The following is a 12,268-nucleotide window of genomic DNA, read 5'->3' as shown; positions in this document are numbered from 1 at the left end:
TCCAACCACTCTGTAAGTATAAATTCACCAACAATTGAAAATGACAGCTGCAGCTTACCATGTGATCCAAGTTCACGATTTCAGGAACGAAAATCACGCTCAAATCATGTATCACGAAATAATGATTTTATTTTGTGTTTCTGTAGCGTTACGAACTCGTTGGTCGCGCTGAAAAGGCGTGAACTAAGTTCATGGATTTGGGATTTATTTCATGAAAATGTAATTAACTCGATCACGTTTACGGAAACTAAGTCATGAATTCAAATGAACTAGCAGTTCAGGATATCGTAATTTATTGTTCACGAATACCGGAACGAATTTTATGGGCGTGCGTTGACCGGTGGAAACTAGCGATAAATTGGCTCACTACTTGAAAGTTTTTTAGCTACTACTATGAAAGTTTAACAGATAACATGAAGGGTTCGTCGATTATCCTATGTTTTGAGGGGTGCATTGATTAGCTTGGGACCGAAGATACTACCAGAGCTGAGGCAAAAAGTTGAACACGTTTGTGAAGTTTTTGGTAGCGAGCCCATACAGCACCGCATTTTCGCCCGTTCAGGCAAAATTATATAGGTAATCTGGCAACCTTATGTCTTCGGTTGCTTGTATTCGGGTTTTTTCGTCATCACCATCATTTCCTCCCATCATCATTTTTTAGATCATTAGTCAGTATCAGTAGCTCGATGTGAATAAACCTAAATTCATAAAGTTAAGATTTTCTGTGGTGAAATAAAAGGTGCAGAAGAACTCTTGTTCTTTAATTTTGTGCATCCGAAAATTGCAAGTGTGTGTATCAGTGACATTCGGAGTACTGGCATCTCTGCTCTTCTAAAGTGCATCGTATGCACTTTCTTCCCTGTGCGCACACTGGAGCCGTGCTGTGGCCACCATTCGCAAAAAAAGACACAACGTAGGAGTAAGTTTTGAACATTTAAAACGAAAAATGTACTTGTTCAGAAATTCGTTGTTTGTTTCCCGTACGCTGTTGCCACCACCGCCGATTTAAGTCAACGGCGTCACACCGCTACTCAGCCAGCTCCGAGCAAAGTATAGTTTCCTCGCCGCCGCCACCGCTACCACCTTTGCAATAACCTGCGCACAGGTCTAAGTCTAACGTCAGATTCGTATTGACTACAAATGTACTGGGTTGATCAATTTCATCAATACCGACATTTGCAAATTTCTAATTTAAATTATTTTCTAGATAGAATAGAACGATAGAATCCTCGTAGCTACTGATTTTAATACCATTAGTTGGTCGATTTCCTATCATTAGAATTTTTTTCGACATTTTCGTTAAACAGTGATCAATTTACTACAGGTACTGTAGCGCATAAATTATCACTCTTCAGTTTGTTAAATTACTTCCGACTCCAATTCCACAGCCCTGAGCCACAATACACACACGACCAATCACATGAACTCTGAGAGACAGTAACTTTTACTCAGATGTATGAAATTTGTGAGTAACCTACACGGTAAGAAAAAAGTACCCAACGGAAAGTTCACTTTTACCTACTTTTGACTAGTTTGTCTCCTTTTTTCCTTCTAATGTTGTCAAAAGGGAGGAGTAAAACCACCCAACAGGGGTAGTAAAGTGTGGGAACCCAACGTTGAGTATAATCATATTTACCTACTGTTGGGTACAACTAACTTACTTTTGGTTAAAAAGCCAGTGGAAAATTCCATACGAACTGCACACAAGTAAATGAAAATTACTTTGACCAGCTTTACCTACTTTTGGGTTCCTGCACTATAGTGCCGAGACAAGTGCAAAGAACTTAATTTTCGGTACTTTTTTCTAACCGTGTACGTTTTTAGAAATTCCGCATACACAGCAAAAAAAATGTAATATCGATCAATTTAATTCAAGCTGATGTATGAAATAATGATGTAATAGCAAAAAGCAGATACAATATTACATCAATGGATGTAATTTTGTTCGCAAAATCGATGTACATCGTACAACGTTATATTATACAACCGATGGATTGACCTGGTTGCAGCAGTTTGGATGTATTATTCAACAGCTTTTTTTTCTGTGTACATCTGAGTAGAAGTGACTTTCTCTCTGAGTTAGTCTGATTGGTCGTGCACTATGGCGCCATAAAAATTTAAACAATAATAAATAAATTATTTATGATCATCTTGAAGTTTTTAAGAAGACTGATGGTTCAGTGCACCGAATGCTCATTGTGGGTTCAGTCTCAGGTCCAACCATTTGAAATATTTGCAGTTATGTAAATAGCCAATAGCGTTTACCAAACGCATCCTAACGAGATTCAAACCCTGTGTTATGAGGATGTCCGCACCTTTCTTAAATAAGTGTCCAGCTATCAATCCTTTCTATTCTCACCAGTTGCAAGGACGTGACCACACAGCAAAAAAATAATTTTGATATCACGTCAAAGTGGATGCACTACAATCATGTCGAAAATATGGTGTAATATTACTTGCTAAAAAGGACAAAATTATCATTAATACAATGCATGAACTGACATTACGCTGCTTTTACTGCATTTTTTTATTTATGTGGTCATAAAAATTACATGAAATTTTCGACATGATTGTAGTGCATCCACTTTGATGTGATATCAAAATTATTTTTTTGCTGTGCAGTACAGTTCTCGCTCATTAGAGAATGTACCGCTTCCATCTAACAGGCAGTGATTAATTCCAAATTGCTGCCTGTGAGGAAAGGAATGGACGCCTACATCACTCCTACACTAATCTAGGACTTGTACCACCTACGAATTTGGTTAATGCTAATGCGAATGCGATCATGGTGTTTTTAATAGTATGAAAGTAGGAGACAAACCAGACCATGGCTGAAAGTCGCGAGTCCCTTCTAGTTACATATTTTTGATTTCTTCATATTTTGTCACGTTGAATCAAAAAAAATATAAAACTCGAAGGTGAAATTTCTATTGCAACTTTTAGATTTTTAATAATTTACGTTAACGTTTCATTGCTGATATACAGGAAAACGCGTTTGTAAAGTTTTGAGATTTTCTAGAACAGCTAGGTTTTTCGAAAGGCTAGAAAAGAACTAATTTATGGTGAACTCTCTAACTATGTATTCATAATACGCTTCATATTCATCAATGGATTGCCAATAACGCCTAGCAAGTATTTATTATTCATAGCAAAACTAAACTCAAGCGCTGCGCGGTTCGTTCTATTGAAAACAAAACCCACCCTATCGAGACCATTCACTTGTAACACAATCTTTAAAAAAAAACATTCGCGCTCTCGATGGCTTGATCCTTGGCAAGACAGGATGTTCCGGGAATTTATAAAACAACAGGAAAAGCATTATCACATCACGTGATGCCACCCACACGTGTGTGGCGCAACATCCTCCGCACTCACCAACCACCCCCACATTAAACCACTCGAGGGACGCTGATGCACTGCTTTGTCGGACGCTTTCTGTACCCTATAGCTTTCAACGGCGCGAAGAGCAGCTTTAGTTTGTTTCTCGTCGGTTTGGCAATTCGTTCGGCTGTTGCAGGTATGTAGGTAAATGATGCTTAGGGTCGAGTAGCAAGAAGTTTCTTATTTCAATGTGAAATAATTACAGTAATTTGCATAAACTTAGATTTAAGAGATTGGTTTATTCTTGCTGTTTAAATCTACGCCCACGACAATGATGACGACGTGCTAGAGGACGAAGCTTGGGTGGGTCATTAGGATGAGTGTACCTTCAGGAGAATTACTGATAAACATGATGTCGAATACATCCTACATGTTTTTATATTCGTTGATGGTGAACCCAAGTATAATCGTATTATTTATTCAATCAAATGGCCCAGCATAAAGAGCTACCGAGAATTGGATTAGCTTTCCCAGGGAAATGCAGATTTTTTCTTCGAAAGCATGGGATAAGATCTTTCTTCCTACTCATGTGAATTTCTTAGAATGGTAATGGTATCTTCAAGATGTAATCTGTATTATTGATTTAAATTTAAATTTGAATCGATTCGATGGCAAAACCGCTCCACCAAATCAACAACTGTTTCTATTTTTATCTCTACTATAAGAGCAGAGACAAATACATATATGTGCACGGAAAGAGAGCAAAAGATCATGGGTATAGTTTTTACGATCAAAGCGATGAAAAATTCACCTTCAAACATATAAAACATTCAACTTATTTATAAAATCCCTTACTACAGTTTCCAGTCATTCATCATGCTCCTACAGTCCCACGCAATTCAGGAGCGTGAGGATCTCGAGAAGATGGCACTTTTTACGAACTTTCTTTTCCCCTCTCTTACTTTTCCATGGGAATCCTCGTCATCCTCGTGTTTCTTTTCCCTATCACGGATCCCACAGGCTGTTAGTCCCCTCATCAATCGACACGGGGCGTACTCGGGAACTTTTTGCCTTCGTTCAAGTGGATGCTTGGCCGGATGAGAGGGTGCTTCTTTTGGGTTGTGCGTGTCATTTGTCGTTGCCACCCCGCACCACCTGCCTGTGTGTTGTTCGATATCACCAGCACCTAAATTTATCCCAATCTCAAGTAGGTATTTCGGGTTTTTGCTTCTTGGCTTTCAATTTGTCTGCCCGAATGGTTCGAACGTAGACTGAAAATAAGTGTTATAAGGATAATTCTGATGGTGAGGATATATTGCACTTGAACTTCACGATTGACCTGTCCCTTATTTTTAAGATTTTTCTGTTGGATAATCTTATTTTTTTTTCAAACGGATACTTCGAGCTTCATAAGATTTAGCGCATTAATATTATGCTTTTAGTTGATTGAGTGTATAATTATCAATATTCTTCAACAATCAATCTGGAAATGAACTTATTTTCCTAGTAAATCTCTTTTCAACAAACCGTATCCAGCAAGTACCTTATGAAAAAATTGCTATAACTTATCCGGTTGAATTTCTGACTTCCTAAAATTTTGCTTTGCTTGCTTTTTTTCTGCACTTGGCTCAATAAAGAGATAGGCCATTCTAAAGGAACGCCGAAAATGTTAACGTATTCACGTATGTCAACCGTAATAACTCGTCCCTGGATCTACTCTTCCACCCGCTTGAAAAGGGAACGAGAGCAAATGAGGAGCCAAGTTTAGGAAAAGTTACAACGCCACGTAATCCGTGGAAGGAAAGCAGCAGCAACTTCTGACGGAAAGAAAACCCAAATAAAAAGATTATATTGCTCGGGATGACTTCAAAAGACAGAGGAATTGAGTGAACAGCCTAGGCAAGTGGATTAGGTATGGGTGATAATATTGAATGCTATGGGATGGTGATCATACTTTTTTATCTTTTGTTTCTAAAGTGATATCACCCTAAGAAAATTATGTTGTGCTCGACGTGAGTTTTCCTCAGAAGGGATATCGTAGAAGAAATTGAAGGGAAAATGTTTTTTTTAACAAAAAATGAAAAGCTCCTCAAACCATGGAAAAAGGATCCTTTACTGTGCAGCTACTCAGATTTACTGTCCTGCCTTTGTTTTAGTCAGAAGAGCAAAGCGACGGAGAAGCATCTAGAATTAGTTTCTAAAAGATGATTCTAAAGCTTCTAAAGATTCTTAAGAAGATTCTAATTGACGCTTCCAGAAGTAGCTTCCAGAAGGGACTTTTAATGAAGATTCTACATGGCCAGGACGCTAAATCTGAGTAGCTACGCAGTAAAGAAGTATTTCTCCAAGTTTTAACCAGCATTTCATCGTTTTAAGGTAATCGCTGTGAAAACCTTCATGAGTTCATTAAGGAGATGACCTGGCTATAATTGCATATCAGTCCCATATGGATATTTGCCAATTTTGAGATAACAACGCTATTCACTATCAAATGGCATCTAATTTTATATTATGTGATAAAACTATGGACTTTGTTCATGAAAAATGTGAAGACAACATCAGGTCAGTTGTCCCATCAAGCAAAATATTCGCATATCAGTCCCATCCTGAAATTCAATCGCCCATAGTTCAAGTTTAAGATCTGCTTTTTGAATTGCCATATTTTTCACTGATATAACAAAACATGCAAGCTTCATTGCAAAAGATTTTAACTTGAAATTTTTTTTCAAATAAGGGTAATCGAAACAGTTAGTTTTGCTTTTCACGACTTTTCGGTCGTTTATTGTGGCATTTTTCAAGAGTTAAACAGTCTACCGTTTGTCGTTAAATGTTGGTTGTTGCCACGATAACCTTGGAGGAGCTTCCTGTATGGCTCATAGAGTTTAATTTTAATTAACATGCGAGACTATACGACACTACACTTTACAACGGTAATACAACGGTTCTTCTTCAACTTCAGAGAATTTTTCAAGGTGCGAGACTATACGACACTACACTTTACAACGGTAATACAACGGTTCTTCTTCAACTTCAGAGAATTTTTCAAGGTGGTTACATCAACTCCAGAGAAGTTACAGAAACTTTAAAGAAGTACTGAAAATTTCAAGGATATCTGTAGAATTTAAAGAAAGTCCAGACAACTTTACAGAGCTCTAGAGAACTTGAGGTAAATTGTGGGAACAATACAATAAATTCCAGGAGCTACAATAAGCTTACAGATCTTTAGGGCAGTTCCGATAACTTCAAGGAAGTATTGAGATCTTATGCAAAGTTCCAACTTATGAGGTGGTTTAAAGACTTACAGGGTGTGTTGAGAATTTTAGAAAACTTCAGAGATACATCAGGAGAACGCAAGGGAACAAAAGAGACATTTTTAAAATTGTAAAACAGTTTCATTAATTTCTGGACGAGAACTACAGAAAAGCTCCAAGAGCATCAAGGACCATAAAAAATCATCAGGGACCATAAAAAAATCATCAGGGCAGTTATATTAACTACAAGTAAATTGCAGGAAGTAGCTCCAAGAACGTCAATCAATTTTCGAAACTACAGCAAAGTTCCGAAAGCAACTGGAAATTAGCAGAACATCAAGAGAATGCGGAAACAGTTTGAGAAAAGTTCCATAAATTTCCAAAAAAATTAGAAAAAAGGCAAAAGTTCAGCAAAGATCAGAGAAAGTCAAGGCAGGTCAATTAGTTTCAGAAAACTGCAATTTTTTCAAACAAACAACTTCCGAGAAGTTTAGAGGAATTTAGGGCAATCTTATTAACATTAGAGACGTTCAGAGTACTTTTGGTGAAGATTAGATAACTTTAAAGCAGTTACATTAATTTTAAAAAAGTGCCAGGAGCTTGAAAGAAGTTTAAAGGAACTATGGAAAATCCCTTTAATGGCATGTATATCTCCTGAAAACTGGAAATTGCATGATCTTCAGGAATGTTCCATACATTCCTGGATGATTGCCGAGACATTAGGCAAGTTTTTAAAACTTCAGGGCAGTCCAGAGAAGTTCAACGAAGCTTTTGAAGAAAGAAGGTCCTTGGGTAGTTACAATAACTTCAGGAAGCTCCATTTTTTTTTTGAAATTCAAAAGATCTTGAAGCTTTTATTCCAGTTAAAAAAACTTCAAACAATATTAGGAAACTTAACAGATGTTCCGAGAATTCCAATAAATTACGGGAACTACAGATAAGTCTCGAGAGTTACAGAAAATTAGTAGCAGAATCACGGCAACTTAAGAGAAGTTCCTAGAACAGTTGGTATATTTTGCAAACTTAAGGAAAATCCAAAGAAATTCAAAAAAAAAAAATTTCATCAGCATACTTCAGGAAAGGTCAAAGAAGTTCAAAACAGTCCCATTAACCTTAGGAAATTCTGAAAACTTTTAAAAAGTTTTGTGGAAATCAGGGAAATCCAGAGAATCTCTGGGAAGTCCAGAGAACTTCAGGGAAATCCAGAGAGCATATAGAAATTCCTAAAAGCTTTAAAATCTGTTCAGAAGTTTGAAAAAACTCCGAGGTTTTCAGGAAAATTACGGGTTTTAGCATCTGAAAGATTTCGAGAAGTCTAGAGAAGTTCTTACAACTTTAGGAAAATTATTACCAATTGGCATATAGTTTGATGTGCCGCATAAGGGTTTTGATTTAAGAAGAATCTGACCTCGTAAATCAACCATGTCATGATAGAACAGTTGTTATGAATTTGGTTTATTAAGATTAGGATCTGGATTCACATCGAGCTTACGAATGTTTTTTACGTCTCAAAAATCGAAAGCTATCAAAACGAATTGATTGGGTTGTGTGAAAGACTCTCTTCCCTGTAACTATTTTTAAGTTTTATGGCGAATTAATTAGCATAGCATAGCATAGCATATGCAATTGCACAAATCGTAGGTGGATATATAAAGATCAGCTCGTTTATTCCGCAAAAACATAATATGTTGTCGCAAAAAGGATACTCGGGATATTAAGTTTCATGGCGAATTAATTACACACAAACTATTCCCATACCTCAGTGTCTATTAGAGAGCACTAAATTGTGCTTACATATTACGTTCCTTCATTAAAATTAGGGCAACTCGCATGAATTTAAGGTAGTCGGGGGCGCAAATATGATAATTCAGCTCTCAATTTACCATCAAAGCATCAAGGATGTTAATCGATAACCGTCGATAACACCAACGTTAATGTCTGCAATGGAGAATTTGCATTGCAAACGTTAAGGCAGACATTGTCGCCGGTTATCGATTAACAATCCTGTACAGCACTGATGGAAAACCCTAAACATCTGAACAAATATCTGGCTGCGCAACCATTGTTCTCATCTTAGCGTTCATTGAGCATTTCTCTAGCTAATAATTGAGAGCGTTATAAGTCTACCTTTGCATCATCAATTATACCCTCCTTCCAGGGAGCCCTTCATATTCAGCATGTTGTTCGACTGCGTTCCAATAGTAATTTATTAGAAGTTCAATATGTCAATTTTGAGTTAACTACGTAATATTTATCTTATAATAATTTGTTCGATAACCTTAACCGTTCATTAGATATTACTGAGAAACCCATTGCATAACATATTTCTACTGCCATTGCATTCCACCGTTCTCTATTATATCGGTGTGTTTCTTTTGCAATCATAACAAATGATTAATTTGGGTATGTTCACAGCCATTTTCCACAAGATCATTTCATAGCTAGTTCGTGCAAGACATGGCTAGCGGGTCTTTTCAAATGACGGTGTACATCCAGTTCTTCTTCAGCAACGGACGACCTAAGGGAGGAGGGAAAACTCGTTTCCTTGCTGTTTCGCCAGATCATCCTAATAAACCATCCAATATGAGATTCGAATTGACAAAAAAAATCGAAGGAATACGAATTTCCATCCAAACAAAAGCAAATTTTATGAATTTTGTATTATGTTTCCACGATGCTCTCTGACTAACGCATTGCTGCTCCCGGCTACCGGTACGGTGTGACTGTGTCATTCCGTTGGCTTTGTAACCAATACAAATTTGCATTCCTCCTTCTGTGGCTTCAGTTTCTTGCGAGAATGAGGGTTTTGGCTGCTGAGGAAAGATGACATATGCTGGAAAGGGTAGGTTCTGCGCCATGATTGGATTTACTTATCATTACTAGCTCACTGCTGACGTTACTGGCCCTGACCCTGCGTGCAGAAGACACTGGTGCTGGTCTCAAACCTTTTCTTCTATGTGAATTTACAAGGCTCTGATAGATTTGAAATTATAGATTGAACAAATAGGTTGTTTTTTTTACACTCGTTCATCCGTTTATTTTATTTTTTACAAATATTTTCTTTAACGATTGAGCTACACAGGTGCATGAACCTTTATGAATACGTATGAAATGTCTCATGCATTATTATTGTGTATGTAACATTGCCTCAAAAAATGGAACAATACTGTACACATGGGGCTGTGTCATTTCGCCGAAGGACGTTTCGCCGAACTACATTTCCCCGAATGACATTTCGCTGAATGGGTCATTTCACCGAATGGGTAATTTCATCGAATTTTAATCATGAATTAATATACAATTGAATTGAATTTGGAACGCATTTAAATAAAAGATATTCCTGTGTAATCAGGAATCATTTCTATAAAAGTAAAACATTGATAATTTAATTTTTTTTAATCAGTACAACTCGAAAGAACTGACCATGGTCAAAAAAAGGAAGCAATCTTATTAATTAAAATATCTATTATTTGAAAATTTCTGAAATCAGTTCATCACAGCTCATGTTCAAAAGAAGGACGCATTTCATTTGAATAGTTTGCCAGGTTGAAAAAACAGAACCATCTTAATCTTTTTTCGAGACTGATTTCAAAATTTACTGAGCTTTGAGAAAAGTTAAAAACATCCTGTACTTCAATTTTTCGTAGACCAATGCATCAAATCACAATACGCATGGACATTTTTGGATGCTAGTGCAACATTGTCAACAACGGCTTTCCTTAGGCTGACATTAAAGCAGTTCTATGCCAAATGACGAATCGGAAAAAAAAACTCAACCTTCTCCAATTTGCATAAAACTTTGCATAATTGTGTATTACGGGCAATAGTTCACATTTTTACAAAAATTCGGCCAATTAGGAAGTTGTAATTTTTTTTCAAAATGTCGTCTTAGACATTTTTCAATAAATTTAAGCACGAAAACGTCACTTCTGATCGAAATGACGTCTGATACAAAGTTGCAGAGAAAAATAGAAGAAGGGGTGGATGGAGGAGTAAGGTACATGGTATTAGAGTAAAAAAAAATAAAAAAAAAGAGTTAGGGGAAATGGCTCTAATGTAAGATTGGGCCCATCGCTAAAAATCTGCTATTTATCAATGTTATCTAGATAAGCACGTCATTGGGACGGTAGTTATGGATATTTTTGGTCGCTATTCAAAATTTAGTCGATTGCTGAATTTATGTATGGGCCCAAATTGGGGGCACTTAGGCCGACATTACATCCATTTCCCCTATCTTCAATTTTAATATTTTTTGTTTTCAATATTTAAAACCATGGTTACTTGAAAATTAACAAGAATCGTTCAACAAGAACATGATGTACAGAACTCTTACAAACCAAAATTGTTACTTGGGTAACCTTAGGTACTCCATAATAACACTATGTATAAGAACATTAAAAATTAAAGCTATACCGTGCAGGATCAAAATCCATCTAAGTGCTGTAACATGCATGAGGTAGATTGATTTCTTTGGTGTACAGATTTCTGTCGCAAACGGTACACATACATTTTTTCCCCTTGATTTGTTTTCCTTACTGAGTACCAATGCTACCGACGCCAGGGAGGCTCCTACTTCTGGACCCTACCTTTTGACCCATTAGGGGACGGCTTTATTTCCCTTCCATGATCAGAGATTTTATTCCTCAGAAAATCCGACAGTGCCGACTTGGATTGAACCCAGGTACACCTACAAGTTGGATTTTTTTTAGTGACAAATGGTAAGCGGACAATCTAGGATGAGTAAATCACAGCCCAGGTCCTCATAAGCTCCTACTAGAGATGGTCGGGTATGGAAATTTCAATACTCGAACCCGACCCGTACCCGACTGATTACATTTTCAAAAAACCGTACCCGATCCGAACCTGACTTCAAAATACATACCATTACCCGTACCCGATATCAATACCTGTCCGTACCCGACACGAACCCGATCCAAAATATCCAGCTAAAACTGAAATTTTCGAAATGCTATTCTAAAATTAAAACTTTTTAACAACATATTTATTTTCGATTCATCATTCAGTATTTTACAGAATAAAGGAGTGAATATGAGAGTAAACATTAAATTACCGGTAGGCCAAAAACGCTTATTCATGTGAACGAATGTCAATGTACTTAAAGTTCCCGGTGAGAGGTTTGTTCTTTCACACTTGATGGCAGCGTTGCCAGATTGTTTTAAAACTTATCGGTATGGAAGGTATTAAAAAATCGGTATTTATCGGTATTTACTATTTAATTAATTTTATATCTTCGTCGTTTTTGAAAGTGAAAATTTTAACGATGGTGACGACTGGGACTTGAGGGAAATTACTTTATATAACGGATTTCTCAGTCTTAAAGCACTCTTCAATTTTTTTAATTTTTTTTTTCTTTTAAATATCGTTGTCCTCAAGTGGTGATCAAAGATGTGACCGAGTAGTTTTTTTCTTCAATTAAATATCATTAAATGAAACCAAAATATGGAAAATCACGAATAAACTATTGACAATAACGACAAAAAATATTTTCACTTGAAAAAGGCCACAACCCAAGGCCGAAATGTCGGGCAGATAACATCGTAGTCGTTGCAGTGTTTTAAGACGGAGAAAGCCGTTAGCAAAGTAAAATTTTAGCTTCTGAACTATGATCGGAAAATTCCGGAAGAAAACTCCGAGGAATGTTTGAATTAGCTTCTGAACGAAGCTGAAAAAACATC

The sequence above is a fragment of the Ochlerotatus camptorhynchus genome, unplaced genomic scaffold (genome assembly GCF_037179485.1).
Source record: "Ochlerotatus camptorhynchus isolate MF236.1 unplaced genomic scaffold, CSIRO-AGI_Acam_v1.1 ptg000139l, whole genome shotgun sequence".
NCBI lineage: Eukaryota > Metazoa > Arthropoda > Insecta > Diptera > Culicidae > Ochlerotatus > Ochlerotatus camptorhynchus.
The sequence above is the reverse complement of the archived record's forward strand: the minus strand, read 5'-3'. Positions refer to the sequence as shown.